This window comes from Myripristis murdjan, chromosome 12, assembly GCF_902150065.1.
Source record: "Myripristis murdjan chromosome 12, fMyrMur1.1, whole genome shotgun sequence".
In the NCBI taxonomy this organism is placed as follows: Eukaryota; Metazoa; Chordata; class Actinopteri; order Holocentriformes; family Holocentridae; genus Myripristis; species Myripristis murdjan.
Window position 1 is genome coordinate 4523090 of NC_043991.1, and position 16309 is coordinate 4539398.

At 43.8% G+C, this 16309-nt stretch overlaps 1 protein-coding gene and 1 pseudogene across 1 annotated transcript in view; both read left to right on the forward strand.

Annotated features, from left to right (window-relative positions):
• Positions 1–2261: 2261 nt before the first annotated feature.
• LOC115369341 (gastrula zinc finger protein XlCGF57.1-like) overlaps positions 2262–16309 on the forward strand; it is a 60544-nt gene continuing 46496 nt past the window's right edge. The window contains exon 1 of the mRNA XM_030065930.1: positions 2262–2298. The gene's annotated coding sequence lies outside the window, so the exon portion shown is untranslated. The remainder of the gene's footprint in view (positions 2299–16309) is intronic.
• LOC115369214 (gastrula zinc finger protein XlCGF8.2DB-like) lies at positions 3616–5485 on the forward strand (annotated as a pseudogene).

Below are 16309 nucleotides of genomic sequence, written 5' to 3' on the forward strand. Positions count from 1 at the left end.
AAGCTGCAAAGCGGACCAAACTGACGTAAAGCCCCTGGGGCCCAGTAGACACCACACTGCCCCCTGCTGGTGATCACACGTTAATTACTCCTGATATGTACATGACATATTTTAGTGCAAAGTTGGTGGAAACAGGTTGAACACCCCTTAACAAATACTCAAGAAAGGATGAATTATGAAATTACAAAAACAACCACAAATGTGATAACACTTTAGTGGGCATCACAATAGATAATAGATAACATTCCGGTTCCGGTGTTACGGATTAACTGGTTTCCGTGTTAACTGGTGACCTTTGTTTGTAAACGTCGGGCATCTGCAACAGCAGATGTTCTAATCACGGCGAGGGGACGCAGCTGACCTCGCGAACGCCTGAATGACTATTATTAAATCTCTCATAATTTTCTAGACTTGCCTAACTATCTGCTCAACTTCGCTTGTTGGTGGTTCATGTGGTTTAGTGAAACGGTGGGATCAGAAATCTACTCCATATTTTGCTTTATTTTCTTCAAAATAAAAAATGATCCACCCGGGGTTCGATACCGGGTGTGAAACTTAAAAGAGATGTAGGAAGTCATTTAATTAGATCACTGCGCTTTCGTACCTGTTGCGGGCTTTGTCTGACAATATAATACATGTCAGGCAATGACAACCACACGGCCTCCTCCAGGTCTTGTATACTTCTGCCAGATTAACTTGTGACCGCTGTTATTGCGATGATAACAGCCACACACACACACACACACACACACACACACACACACACACACACACACACACACACACACACACACACACACACACACACACGTTGTAGTGCCTCTCAAACTCAGCGCTTGTCGAGCATCGGAGATGTTGTTTGCTTGGAGGATATCTGGGGGAAATAGACTAAAGCGACTACAATGAATTTGACACAGAGCAACATGCATACAGTTGGCCCTGCAGTTTACAATACAAATCGATTCCCCAGTGGATGCAACAGCTGTATCCAACGCTATTATAAAAAGGACAGCATCAAATTTTATCATGAAGGCTAAGTAATCTCATAAAACCACACGAAACAACTGTTTGCAGTTGTTGCATCCACTGGGGAATCGATATTGTAAACTGCAGGGCCAGCTGTATGCATGTTGCGATGTAACAAATTCATTGTAGTCACTATAGTTTTTTAACAGCGGTCCCAAGTTAATCTGGCAAACAGCAAGAGGCTGTGTGGTTGTTTTTGCCTGACAAATACGTGTGTGTGTGTGTGTGTGTGTGTGTGTGTGTTATTTTTTTTTTTACAAAATAAATATCTGCAATGTTTTCAGAGTAAACGATGAATTTATGTGCAATCCGTTATTTACTTGTTTACTGTTAGGTCCACAAGTATTTGGACAGATAAACAATATTCATAATGTTGCCCTTGCACACCACCACAGTGGATTTGAAGTAATCAAGACGTGATTGAAGTGTAGACTTTCAGCTTTTATTAAAGGTTTTTCAGAAGGTGGAGACAGATTTGTGTGCGTCGCCGCAACAGCGGTCACAAGTTAATCTGGCAGAAGTATACAAGACCTGGAGGAGGCCGTGTGGTTCAAATTGCCTGCCATGTATTATATTGTCAGATACAGCCGTCAACAGGTACAATAGTCTAGTGGTCTAATTAAATGACTTACAACATTTCTTTTAAGTTTCACACACGGTATCGAATCCCGGGTGGATAATTTTTTTATTTTGAAGAAAATAAAGCAAAATATGGAGTAGATTTCTGATCCCACCGTTTCACTAAACCACATGAACCACCAACAAGCGAAGTTGAGCAGATAGTTAGGCAAGTCTAGAAAATTATGAGAGATAATAATAGTCATTCAGGCGTTCACGAGGTCAGCTGCGTCCCCTCGCCGTGATGAGAACATCTGCTGTTGCAGATGCCCGACGTTTACAAACAAAGGTCACCAGTTAACACGGAAACCAGTTAATCCGTAACACCGGAACCGGAATGTTATCTATTATCTATTGTGATGCCCACTAAAGTGTGATCACATTTGTGGTTGTTTTTGTAATTTCATAATTCATCCTTTCTTGAGTATTTGTTAAGGGGTGTTCAACCTGTTTCCACCAACTTTGCACTAAAATATTTCATGTACATATCAGGAGTAATTAACATGTGATCACCATCAGGGGGCAGTGTGGCGTCTACTGGGCCCCAGGGGCTTTACGTCAGTTTGGTCCGCTTTGCAGCTTTCCTCTTTCTGCTGAGCGAGAAGACAAATAGACGTGGAGTTTCTCTGTCTCATTAATTTCTCCTGTTTACAGGTTGGTGGAATAGTAGATTAAGAAAAGTAATTGAAGTGCAGTATATTAACATGTCGCTGAATGTTTTAATGTCCGGTATTAAGCTTGTTTTATGAAGATGTGGACATATATGTGTACAGTGTAGAAGCTGTATTTTCGCGCCTGGTGACGTCACCTGTTGCTTGCAGCTCATGCATTTCAGTAAAGGATTTAAGTTGAAGGAGGAAACATGCACTTAGGAACCGTATGTAATTTGTAGTATAAGCTATGTGTTATTTTCAGTTAGAAGAAAACAACCTACAGTGTAAAAACATTGGTTATTGTCATTTTGATTTATTTAATCAAATAAAGCCTATAATAGTATTTGCTGAATGATGAGAAATTGTATCTCATTTTGAAGTTGTGTTTTTTTATACGGAGAACACTCAGTGTACATGTACTGACAGTAAAACAATGGGTTTAAAGTGCACATGTTTTATTAAATCCTCATCCCTCTTTCTGCTGAGCGAGAAGACAAACAGACGTGGAGTTTCTCTGTCTCATTCATTTCTCCTGTTTAAAGAGAGAGCATAAGCTGTTTATGTGGTGCCCTCCCGTACCTGTAACATTATCAGTGGTAGCAATGAAAAATTTTACAACTTCTGAAAATGTTATCGTCTTGATGAGACAGAGACAAAAAATCACTAACTGGTCAGGGAGTAGACGTTAGTGCAGACAATGTGGGGACAGCAGCATCCTTTACAAAATGTCTTTGTGGAACCGGCATTGTATTTTGTCAGGTTGATAAAACAGTCGGCGTTGAAATGAGCCCAACAGATGAGCAAATTTGGGCTAAAATCCTGCGGGACCTGGGAAAAAATGATTCAGACTCGCTAATTGACTGGACCATCCTGTGGTCTGGCCCTGGCCTTTAATCCTGTGGGCGTGAACACAAACACTTTTCATGCCTTTTGTTCCCATTCCGAATGGCATCCTACCTGATCACTGCGTCACAATAGCTTCCCTCACCTTTTGTTCTCTGCCTATTTACATACCGTCTATAGTCACTGTATAAAGGTCTTCCTCTGACATTGCTCTTGGTCAGCTCACCGCCCCAGATGCTCTCTGCGTGGGTCAGTTCACCAGTGTGCCGGTGTACTTCAATTAACTCACATCATTGCAGCAGACCTCTAGACTGGACTACAGTGGTTTAAAGAACAACATTCTCAAAATCGGAATCATCAGCCGAGGAAGAAAATAAACAAAAACTCATTTCTGAGTCTATTTTTCTTTGGGTCAAAGCAGCAAAACGCCGGATCTCTTGCAGACGGCAGGAAGTGGAGGACCAAGTTTGTGAAGATGTCTGAACTCTGCGAGCTGAGATCGCAGGTGATGCGGCGACAAACTGCAGCCGCCGAGGAGACGCTGGCTCTGCCAGAGGAGACGCTGGCCGAGTACGAGCTGCAAAACTCTCGCCTGAAACTGAAGGTGGAGAGGCAGCAGAGGCTCCTGGACGCCATCTTGCTGCCGGAGGTGCGACTGCACAGAGGTTCGTAACTTTCAAACGCCATTTTCACATCACCGACTCACCTGGACCCTGACAGGCGAGGCTAACCGCCAGTTAAGATTCAAAAGAAAACACAGAGACAATCTGCAGCATCTGTGAGTTAATGATATCAATATCAATGCATGATAATAACAACTAATGATATCAATATCAGTGCATGATAATAACAACTCTAAAGGACAACCTTCACAGGGTAATATCATGTTCGTGGGTCTGTTCAGCCACAACTTTCAGATCATTTTAAAAGCTTTAGTAGGAATTATGCTGACATGAAGTGATGCTGACAGGCTCGGGTCAGCTTCCAAGTATAATTGTGTGTGTCTGTGTGTTTTTTTCCAGTAGTGTGTAAAGAAGAGGTTCCCCCTGAGCAGCTTCAGCGGACACCCACTCTGGAGTTTGAGTCCCCACACATTAAGGAGGAACAGGAGGAACTCTGGACCAATCAGCGGGGAGAGCAGCTTAAAGATATCACCAAGCTGCCGTTCATTGCTGTCACTGTGAAGAGTGAGGATGATGAAGAGGAAGCTGAGTGGAACAGAGACGCCCGCCACTTCACTGGACAGATGGAAGCAGAAGATGGTGAAGAGGAACGAGCCAGGAACCCAGAACCTTCCTCTGAGGCTGAGACGGATGACAGTGATGACTGGGATGAGACCAGAGAAGCTCAGTCAGGTTCAAACCCACTGAGTGAAGTCCCTCTCAGTCATGACAGTCCTGATGTGGGAGAGAAACCAGCTTCCTGCTCCAAGACCAAGAACACAGCAAAGAGTACATTCCCCTGCTCACTCTGTGGTAAACAGTTTACCAAGAAAGGAAAACTCAACAGACACATGAGAATCCACACTGGAGAGAAACTGTTCCTCTGCTCACTCTGTGGTAAAGGGTTTACGCAGAAATCAAACCTCGAGCTACATATGAGAATCCACACTGGAGAGAAACCTTTCCCCTGCTCACTCTGTGGTAAACAGTTTACCAAGAAAGGAGACCTCAGTAGACACAAGAGAATCCACACTGGAGAGAAACCATTCCCCTGCTCACTCTGTGGTACAGCGTTTGCACGTAAAGGAACCCTCAACAGACACATGAGAAACCACACTGGAGAGAAACCATTCCCCTGCTCACTCTGTGGTAAAGGGGTTACCAATAAAGGAGACCTCAAAAAACACATGAGAATCCACACTGGAGAGAAACCATTCGTCTGCTCACTCTGTGGTAAAGGGTTTACTGAGAAAGGAACCCTCAACCTACACATGAGAAACCACACTGGAGAGAAGCCATTCCCCTGCTCACTCTGTGGTACAGCGTTTGCACAGAAAGGAACTCTCAAGCGACACATGAGAATCCACACTGGAGAGAAACCATTCCCCTGCTCACTCTGTGGTACAGCGTTTGCACGTAAAGGAACCCTCAACAGACACATGAGAAACCACACTGGAGAGAAACCATTCCCCTGTTCACTCTGTGGTAAAGGGTTTACCAATAAAGAAGACCTCAAAAGACATATGAGAATCCACACTGGAGAGAAACCATTCGTCTGCTCACTCTGTGGTAAAGGGTTTACTGATAAAGGACATCTCAAGCGACACATGAGAATCCACACTGGAGAGAAACCATTCCCCTGCTCACTCTGTGGTCAAGGGTTTGCACATAAAGGACACTTGAACAAACACATGAGAACCCACACTGGAGAGAACCTGTAGAAACGCAGTCCTGTGTGTGTGTGTGTGTGTGTGTGGGAGAAGCTTCATCGAGCATCATCCAGATGTAAGCAAACAGTGAGAGCAGCAGCAGGAGATGCTTCAGAGTCGATGCTGATGTTAGAGATGCAGCACATCCCAACACATTTTGTTACATATTTTGTGTTCATACAGAGAGAATTAGAGTTCCAGCAAAGTGTTTACTGTAATGAATGCCTGTTTACTAAATAAACTGTTTGACGAGCAAATGTGTGTGTGGCTGCTTTTCCTGTGTACCTGTGGTTTTGAGTACCTGTGGTCCGCTAAATATAGTTTCACAGCTCCTCTCTCTTGCCTTTCTCCTGGAGCTGTGGCAGCACACTTCGTTTAGCCAATCAGAAGAGAGAATCAGCACCTCTCCACTGATTGGTTGACTGTTTTCTGAGTGGCATACAGTTGGGCCAATCACAAGTAAGTTAACGGCTATAACGTTTTCAACGATAGCAATGAAAAACTTTACAACTTCCGAAAATGTTATCGTCTTGATGAGACAGAGACAAAAAAATCACTAACTGGTCACAGAGTAGACGTTAGTCCAGACAATGTGGGGACAGCAGCATCCTTTACAAAATTTCTTTGTGGAACCGGCACCCTCACCCGCATGACTGTGACTACGGGCCAGGTTAGGAGACAGCTGGAGAGACTCCACCAGAGGAAAGCCGCAGGACCTGATGGTATCAGCCCCAGGATCCTGAGGACCTGTGCCAACCAGCTCTCTTCTGTCATCCAACACCTCTACAACCTGAGCCTGAGTCAGGAGAGAGTCCCACTGCTGTGGAAGACGTCCTGCCTGGTTCCTGTCCCAAAAAAGTCGACTCCATCGGACCTCAATGATTACCGACCAGTTGCCCTCACATCTCATCTGATGAAGGTGCTGGAGAGGCTGGTCTTGGCCCACCTGAGGCCGCAGGTGAAGGAGCTGCTAGACCCTCTACAGTTTGCCTACCAGCCCCATTTGGGAGTTGATGACGCCGTCATCTACCTGCTGCAACGAGCTCATATGCATCTGGATGGTGGTGGCAGCACTGTGAGAATCCCATTCTTTGATTTCTCCAGTGCTTTTAACACCATCCAGCCTCTGCTGCTGGGTGAGAAGCTGTGGGTGATGGGTGTCGACACCTCCATTGTCTCCTGGATTACTGACTACCTGACAGGCAGGCCACAGTTTGTCCGTCTGGGCAGTGTCCTGTCTGACGCGGTGGTCAGTGATACAGGAGCTCCACAGGGGACTGTACTGTCCCCTTTCCTTTTCACCTTATACACCACAGACTTTCAGTACAACTCCGAGTCATGCCACCTGCAGAAATTTTCTGATGACTCGGCTGTTGTTGGGTGTATAAGTGAGGGAAGGGAAGGGGAGTACAGAGCAGTGGTAGATAACTTTGTGGAGTGGCCTGGACGCAATCACCTGAGGCTGAATGTCAACAAGACCAGAGAGATGGTGATTGACTTCAGGAAGAAGAGGACGGCTTCACAGTCACTGTGTATTCTGGGAGAGGATGTGGAGGAGGTGGAGAACTACAAGTACCTGGGCGTCAACATCAACAACAGACTGGACTGGAAATCCAACACCGAAGCTGTGTACAAGAAGGGGATGAGCAGACTCTACTTCCTGAGGAAGCTGAGATCCTTCAACGTGTGCAGCAAGATGTTGGAGATCTTCTACCAGTCTGTTGTGGCCAGCGTACTCTTCTTCGCCGTGGTTTGTTGGGGGAGCAGCATCGGAGCCAGCGACACCAACAGACTCAATAAACTGATCAGGAGGGCTGGCTCCGTGATCGGCTGCAAACTGGACACTATAGAGGCTGTGGTGGAGAGGAGGACACTGAACAAACTGTTAACCATCATGGATAACCCCGACCACCCTCTCCACCACACACTGGACAGACAGCGGAGCTCCTTCTCCAACAGACTGTTACAGCTCCGCTGTCGAAGGGACAGATACAGGAAATCATTCCTGCCACAAGCCATCACACTGTACAACAAATCACATCTGTCAGACAGAGACTTGCAACTGTCTGCTGTATAGTTCTGTTCTTAACACTGCATTACCAGCACCTTAACTGTGTATTTATTATCCATCACTCAGCACCTTAACTGTTTATTTATTTTTTTATTTATTATTTATTATCTGTATATTACAGCCTAAGTTAATATACACTCACACTGTTTTTCAGACTGGAGGGGAAGTGGATTCCTTAAGAGGCTGAATCAAGGCGGTTAGTTCCTTGTCCCAGTCCCGGGCGTTAAAGGTTCTGCCACTTGGTTCTTAGTCTCCTGGTTTCATACTAACTCTCCTTATCTATACAATCTATACAATCATGCATATACTTCAGCGCCATCTGTATATTGTCATGCTCATTCCATATGTATATTTTCACATCTCGTATCTCCTTTCCTTAGGTTAGCCCTTATTGTATTTTTTGAGTCTTTAGTCTTTATAGTCTCGACTGTATATTTTTAGCCTTTATTCTTTTTTAGTTAACTTTATTGTATGTTTCTACTGTTGCTGCTGGAACACCAGAATTTCCCTGGTTGGGATCAATAAAGTATATCTATCTATCTATCTATCTATTGCATTGTGTCAGGTTGATAGATAGATAGATAGATAGATAGATAGATAGATACCGTATTTTACCAATTAATCGCCTGGGCGTTTAATATGCCAAATGAACTTGGACCCCGGGCGTTTAAAGAACCAGGCGGCTATTCGCTGCAGGCCTTTATTTATTTTTGCACAGACCTGGGGTCCGTTTCACAAAGTAGGTTTAGTGAAAACTCTGAGTCTGTTAACCCTGAAATGAGGTACAATTGTCCCTCATTTCAGTACCAGGCCATTATTGTGATGACAGTTACTGTCCAATTTTCAGTCTGTCCATTTAAGATTATGGTACACCCTTTTGTTCTAACATTAGCTAGCGCTCTTATTTTGACAGAAAACGGAAGTGCCGCACAGTTATTGTGTGGCTAACTGTTTACTTCTGCAAAAATAAGGTGAAAAGCCTTATTTTGGGTTACCTACATATAATGCAAACAATCGCCCCGGCAGTTATTCGGGTGGGCGTTTAATATGCAAAATGTGTGCAGACCCCAGGCGTTTATAAGAACCAGGTGGTTATTTGCGGCACGGTGATTAATTGCTGAAATACAATAGATAGATAGATAGATAGATAGATAGATAGATAGATAGGTATACTTTATTGATTCCAAACTGGGAAATTCCCACGTTACAGCAGCATCTTCAATAAAAAATATAAAATTAATATTAAGGAATACATACAACGGAGACTAAATATCCTAAATATATACACTAACCACTTCCAATAAATAAACAGTTAAGGTGCTGGGTGATGGATAATAAATAAACAGTTAAGGTGCTGGGTGATGGATAATAAATAAACAGTTAAGGTGCTGAATAATGGATAATAAAATAAAAAAAACAATTGACTGCAGAGAGTTGTGAGTCCAGCTTCCTCAGGAAGTAGAGTCTGCACATCTCCTTCTTGTAGACAGCTTCAGTGTTGGATTTCCAGTCCAGTCTGTTGTTGATTTTGACGCCCAGGTACTTGTAGTCCTCCATCTCCTCCACATCCTCTCCTTCATGCACAATGGCTGTGAAGCCGTCCTCTTCTTCCTGAAGTCGATCACCATCTCTCTGGTCTTGTTGACATTCAGCCTCAGGTGATTGTGTCCAGCCCACTCCACAAAGTTATCCACCACTGCTCTGTACTCCCCTTCCCTTCCCTCACTTATACACCCAACAACAGCCGAGTCTTCAGAAAATTTCTGCAGGTGGCATGACTCGGAGTTGTACTGAAAGTCTGTGGTGTATAAGCTCCACAGGAAAGCTCCTGTGGAGCTCCTGTATCACTGAGCACGTTTACATGCACACCTTATTCCTGTATTAACCGGAATATTCGCAATATTCCGGTTGCACACGTGTCATGTAAACACGCACCGAACCCGATTGAGGTCATATTCTGGTTGGAGAGAATTCCGAATCAGGCCCCTGGAATATGCCTGTTCCAACCGGAATATTGGGGCATGTAAACACCTTAATCGGAAAATACCCCGAACCGGAATATTCAGTCACGACTGCGCATGCTCGACTCGCAAGGAATTCTGTGGCGTCTTTTTTGCTATGGTTACTGCAGGCGGGGAAAACGGCATGGCAAACAGCAGAAAGAGCCAGGAGCCTGCAGTCCGCCTTCAGCTAATGAAAGACTTAAATATCATGGAGGATATCGATGGGAGAAAACATAGAACTAGCGACAGAAGAAGAAGAAAAAGAAAGAAGACAGCGCCTTCACCTGCAGCCTCAGGTGGGCCAAGAGTCAGTGAGTGCAAATGAACATGAAAACAAACTTTAAACATCCTCAAATAATTATACAATATAATAAAATACAAAAATGTCTCAATAATAATAAACTGTTGCATAATTCAGTAGGCCTAGCCTACTCAGAGTGCAAGTAATATGAAAACAAAACAATAATAATATAAAAAAGACCTGGTTCAATAAACAACTGTAAACCTAGGCTACATACGGTATGGCATAAATCGGTAGGCCTAGTCTACTCATATTCACTGAGTGCAAATGAACACAAAAACGAACTGCAGAGTAAACAATAAACATACTCAAATAGAACATAAAAAGTCTCAATAAAAAACTATGAAATAAAATGATAGGCCTAGCCTACTCAAACAGTGCAAAATCTGCAAATGGGACTTTAAACACTGAATACAAAACCAAAACTACTATAGAGGCTACTACATAAATTAAGTAAAAATAAGAATTAAAACGGCAAACTAAAACGTGCAGTTTGTGCACACAAATATATACGTGAAAATGTTTAATTTAAAGCCCACTGCAGAAATTGTAATTCCCGGCGGGGAAATTCACAGGTTCTTGGCCAGAAACACCAACATATCTACCTTTGCAGGCTTCAAGAGAGACCTTTCAGCTCTAACAATATTCCCCGCTGTGCTTAACACCCTCTCCGATGCAGTGCTTGTGGCGCAAATGCAAAGGTACTTGCGTGCTACATTTGCCAACAATGGAAAGCGTGGCTCATTGCGTTGCCACCATTGTAACAGGTTGTCTTCTCCATCATTCACAGCCTCCTGTTGGTAAATTGCCAATTCGCCGGCAACCTTCTCCTCTGTGCTTTTTGGGAGAGAAGCGGCCGCTGATTTCTGACCTAGAAGACTTCCCAAAGTTTGTTTTTTCTTTTTGGGCAGTGGAGCAGCTTCTGCGTCCCCACTCTCCCCTCCCCCGCCCCCTCCTCCTCACCTCGCTGCATTTTCCTAGCCAAAGTGACTGCCTCCACCTCAACTTTACGCACAATGTCACCAAATTCTCCTTCATCAAAATGAATCCCGCGGTATCGTGGATCAATGAAGGTAGCTGTGCGCATCAAATCTTTGACTAAGGCCTTATATATCTTGACTCTAGGTGCGTCAAGATGCCCTGCTTCAGATCCTTGGCGAGATCTTTGTCATCCTCTGCCTCACACAAAATCTCACTCCTCATGAGTTTAAGCACTGGGATAAGCAACGAAGTGGTGATATAGAGAGAATGTCAGTGAAGTCACCGACTGGCTTGAGGGCTTTGTTCATCGCGGTCAACACATCCTTATCAGACCAGCTGAGCTTGGCAATACATTTTGGATCATTAGCTTGAACACGACATATTGCTGATTCCTGTTCCAGAATTAGCTCAATCATTTTCTGTTTGGAGCCCCAGCGTGTCGCACAGTCCTGTTGGATGATAATAATAAAACTGTTGGGAGGGCTATAATAATAGCTATAAATAGTATTAAATAGCCTAATTGATTTGCACGTATTATTTAATTGTTTTAAATAATAACTGGATAAAACAAGATGTGGGTGGGCTTAACTACAAGGCCATAGACTACATTATGTTTTTATTTACTATTACATGATTGAACGTAAGCGAGTGGTCTTTTTTTTTACGCAGTGATATACTCACATACTGATAACCTCTTCTCTTTATTTTTTATTTATTTATTTATTTATTTTTTATTACACCAAGTGGACATAAAGTACAGACAGTAGACATGCAGTACAAAACACAACAGACAGCGCAACTACAGTTGCAATGACAGTTACAATATGGGTAGGGTGTGTGTGTGTGTGTGTGGGTGAAGTAACAGACGGTATGGTGTTATTATATCCGATATGGTATAGATAATATAATAAAGATAACTAAACAAATAAAGTAAAGATAAAAAAAAGAGTAATAATAATAATAAAATACCCATACATATATGCACACAAACATACACATACATAGCAAGTGGTCTTTTAAGCCGAGGTCCTTCTGTGCCGCGCTCATGTTCCTTTTTCTCTTCCAGCTGTGAGAAAACTGGCCAATGGTGCTGCGACATCGTTACATGGTGTTGTCGATCTTTTTGCAAATCCGTTGTTCATGGCAAGATGCCGATTATGGCCAAAACAATTAACCCATGGCCAGCACAAGACGTTAGTGATTGCAGCAACAATATTGGCTCCGTTGTCGGTTGTTATTGCTGACAGTCTTTCAGAATCCAGTTGCCAATCTCGTAATTGTTCTACAAGTGCATCAGCCATGTTTTTTGCTGTGTGATCCTCTGGGAAGTAACTTGTCTGGAGGCACTTAGACACCATCTTCCATTCTTCATCTATCAAATGGACCGTTAATGACATGTATGGAGTCATGTTAACACTGGACCACATGTCCGTCGTCAGTGCAAAGAAGTGGCCTTTGTTAATTAAGACTTGCACCTCATTTCTAACTTTATTATACAAGTCAGGAATGGCAGTTTCTGATATATACTTTCAACCAGGTGGCTCATACTGACAGTCGAGTGTACGGAGGAGTGCTTTAAACGATGGGTTTTCCACCGTGTTGAATGAAATCATCTCTTTGGCAATAAATTTGGTGAGTGCATCTGTGCACTCCATCCATCTGGCACTGTCCTTGTATTTAGTGCCCTTGGAAAATGCCCCTTCTATGGACACTTGTGTTGATGAAGAAGCCCCAGCAGCAGAAGATGGCCCCCCTTTTGCTGCGGGCCCCATCTTTGCAGCAACAGAGGCATGTTTCTCTCGCAGGTGAGCATGCAAGTTTGATGTATTAGCCTACCACCTTTAGCTGGGACCTTTTTAAGACAGTGCTTGCATGTAGGCGCATCTAAATCTTTAGGCTCACCCTTTTCATCCTTTTCAAAGCCAAAATGTTGCAAGATTTCCTTTGTTTTAGTCTTTGGTAATACTAAGTGTTCTGCCATAGTGCCAATCCTCGTCACTCCAAAACTCTCGAAACTTTGCAAGACAACAGCACACCCCTCACCCCCAGCCCCACCCTCCAGCCCCACATTCACTTGAAACCTGATCTCCTGCCAGTTGTTGTTGCATTCAATTCATACAAATGACAAACATAATAAATATAATACAGATGAATTTAATGCCGTTGGCAAATACACGTGACACCGTCAGCAGCAAGTTTTTATGAACTACATTTTAACATTTTGGACACTTCAAATTTTTTTTTTTTTTTTAAATGACGGACCAGTTCCGACGGTCCATATAAAATGAACCGGTTCAATCAAGTAAACCGGATCAAACCGGTTAAACTGGAAATGGGCACAAGCTTATCTCCAGCACCTTCATCAGATGAGATGTGAGGACAACTGGTCGGTAGTCACTGAGGTCCGATGGAGTCGACTTTTTTGGGATGACAGACGACAGCTGGCTGCCACAGGTCCTCAGGATCCTGGGGCTGATACCATCAGGTCCTGCGGCCTTCCGCTGTGATCTGCTTCATCCCAGTCCAAACATCCCTCACGCTTCCTCCTGTAGCTGTCTTTGCACCCCCTAAATTTCTCCCTGAGTCGAAAACAGTTGAAAAAAGTCGGCGTTCAATAGAACCAAACCTGGACCAACCTGTGGTCTGGCCCTGGCCTTTAATCCTGTGGGCGTGAACACAAACACTTTTCATGCCTTTTGTTCCCATTCCGAATGGCATCCTACCTGATCACTGCATCACAATAGCTTCCCTCACCTTTTGTTCTCTGCCTATTTACATACCATCTGTAGTCACTGTATAAAGGTCTTCCTCTGACATTGCTCTTGGTCAGCTAACTGCTCCAAATACTCTCTGCGTGGGTCAGTTCACCAGTGTGCCGGTGAACTTCAATTAACTGACAGAAGAATACCTTCTTTTTGACTCACACCATCCACTGGAGCACAAACTGGGAGTTATCAGAACCTTGCAACACAGGGCAGATAACATACCAACCTCCACTTGGGCCCAAGCTGAGGAACACGAACACTTAAGGGTAGCCCTGAAAATTTGTGGCTGTCTGAGTTGTGCTTTTGGCAAAACACGCTCCAGAAAGAATAACAACACTGATGATGCTGAGAAAATGAAAGACAAACGCAAAAACATTGTGATTCCATATGTCTGGGGTTTCAGAGAAACTCAGGAGGATTTTCAACAAACATCAAATCCCTGTATGTTTCAAACCTGGAAACACTCTCAGGCAGAAACTGGTTCACCCTAAAGACAGGATACCACACAACCAGAAGAGCAATCTGATATATGCCGTCCAATGGAGTGAGGAATGCAAGGACTTATACATTGCCGAAACAAAACAACCACTGAATAAGTGCATGGCCCAACACAGAAAGGCAAACTCCTCAGGTCCAGTCTCAGCTGTCTATTCACATTTAAAGGAAAAGGCATACTCCTTTGAAGACAGCAATGTTAAGATTTTGGACAGGGAGGACAAATGGTTTGAGAGAGGAGTAAAAGAGGCCATCTATGTGAAAGTGGAAAAACCATCCCTCAACAGGGGAGGGGGTCTGTGGCACCACCTATCTCCGATTTATAATGTTGCCATTTCCTGCGATGGACTGGCGACCTGTCCAGGGTGTTTCCTTGCCTTCGCCCTATGAGCGCTGGGATTGGCTCCAGCACCCCCCCCCCCCCCCCCGCGACCCTAGTGAGGATACGCAGTTTAGAAGATGAATGAATGAATGATAATGTTGCCATTTCATCAATACCCAGAAGGATTAACAAATTAACCTCAGATGACTCTCAACGATCGTCGTCCACCAGGGTTTCACTTGACTCTTTTTTTTTCTTTTTTTTTTTTTAATTTTATTTTATAAAATAAACAACAATACAAGACAAGAACAGTGATGGTGAATCCAAACACAATACAAATACAGACAAGACCAAAACGTAAAACAGTAGTAGCATAAAGGGGTGTGTGTGTGTGTATGTTTTGTTTTTTTTTTTTTTTTTCCTTTTCTTTTAGGGCCCGAGCACTGTCCCAGTGCGAAGCCCTATTGTTTTTGTACCGTTTCTTTTTCTTCTCCTTCTTATTATTACGTCTCTTTAACGCTTAATTTGACCCCTAAACATGCTCAAAAACTCACCAAATTCGGCACGCACATCAGGTCTGGTGAAAAATTTGATAAAATCAAAAATCGGACCCCCTAAGTGCAAAAATGGGCTCGGTAGCGCCACCTAGGGACGCAAAGGCAGCCGCTACGGCCCACAGGAATGTGATAGAAAGACCAAACCAGGCCGAAACGTAGATCTCATCAAGCCCGACATTTTTCGTGCCGTGCCCCCCACCTAAAACCAACAGGAAGTCCGCAATTTGCATTTGAAAGTCACGTTTTCGCCCAAATTTGTGCTTTGTAGAAAATGTATCTCCTCCCAGGGCGTTAATTTTATCGGCTTGAGCAGCTAATATATGACAGAGGACACAGTGCTTAACAAAAGTTCTTCAAGGTTATGTAACATTTCGCACGGTTTGGATTTCAGAAGGCCGCAAAGTCAGAGTGTCCACAACCAGCGCCTCCACTTTTCCCCATGGACCCTGGTGGGAATAACGCAGAATGCTAGGGGCTAATTAGGCCCCTGCTGACTAAAGTAAAAGTCTGACAGCTTTCAAACCTATGCCGATGGAAAGAGGACCAAAATTCCTACAAAACTATATATCATGGTGTGGACTGGAAAAAGTGTGTGGCCACTGTGAAGAGTTGTTTAACAAGTGGGACTCCGGTTTCGCTGCTCTGCACTGTTCTCCCTCCCCTCCTCCACTCCTCTGACTCACAGTAACTGCCTGCAGCCTTCTCCCAAAACACACTCATTGGGAAGGAGCAGTAACAACTCTGTGTGTGTGTGTGTGTGTGTGCTTAATGCCACAGCTACCGGGCACAAGTGGGCACGAGGCGGCACGGGTGCGAGGGCCCGTCCAACGCTGCTTGCAGCTTTAATTTCTTCCTCTTCTTTCCCTTCCCTTTTTTCTTGTGTTAATGTGTTAATATAGTGTAGAATGAAATACTAAATGGCATACAATACTATGGTGACAGTATGTTAAATTTAACTAATAATGCTATGATAATAATAATAATAATAATAATAATAATAGTATAGTGGTGTGAGAGTGGTAATGGCAGTAGCATGATAGCAATAGTGTCTTGATTCATAGTCTATTGTTCAAGTGTATAATATGATATTGATATTGAGGATAGTGTTGAGGGACAAGGCCAGGTAGGGCGGCAGAGAGAGCGCAGAGACCCCCCACACAGACCCCCAGCGGCACAGCCGCAGACCCCCAGGGGAGAACAGGTGTAGCGGGACGCCACACAGACTCCCGACGCCCCTCTCCACCCCCACCCCCCCACCCTTTTTTTTTTTTTTTTTTTTTTTAATAAATATTATTTTGAGGAG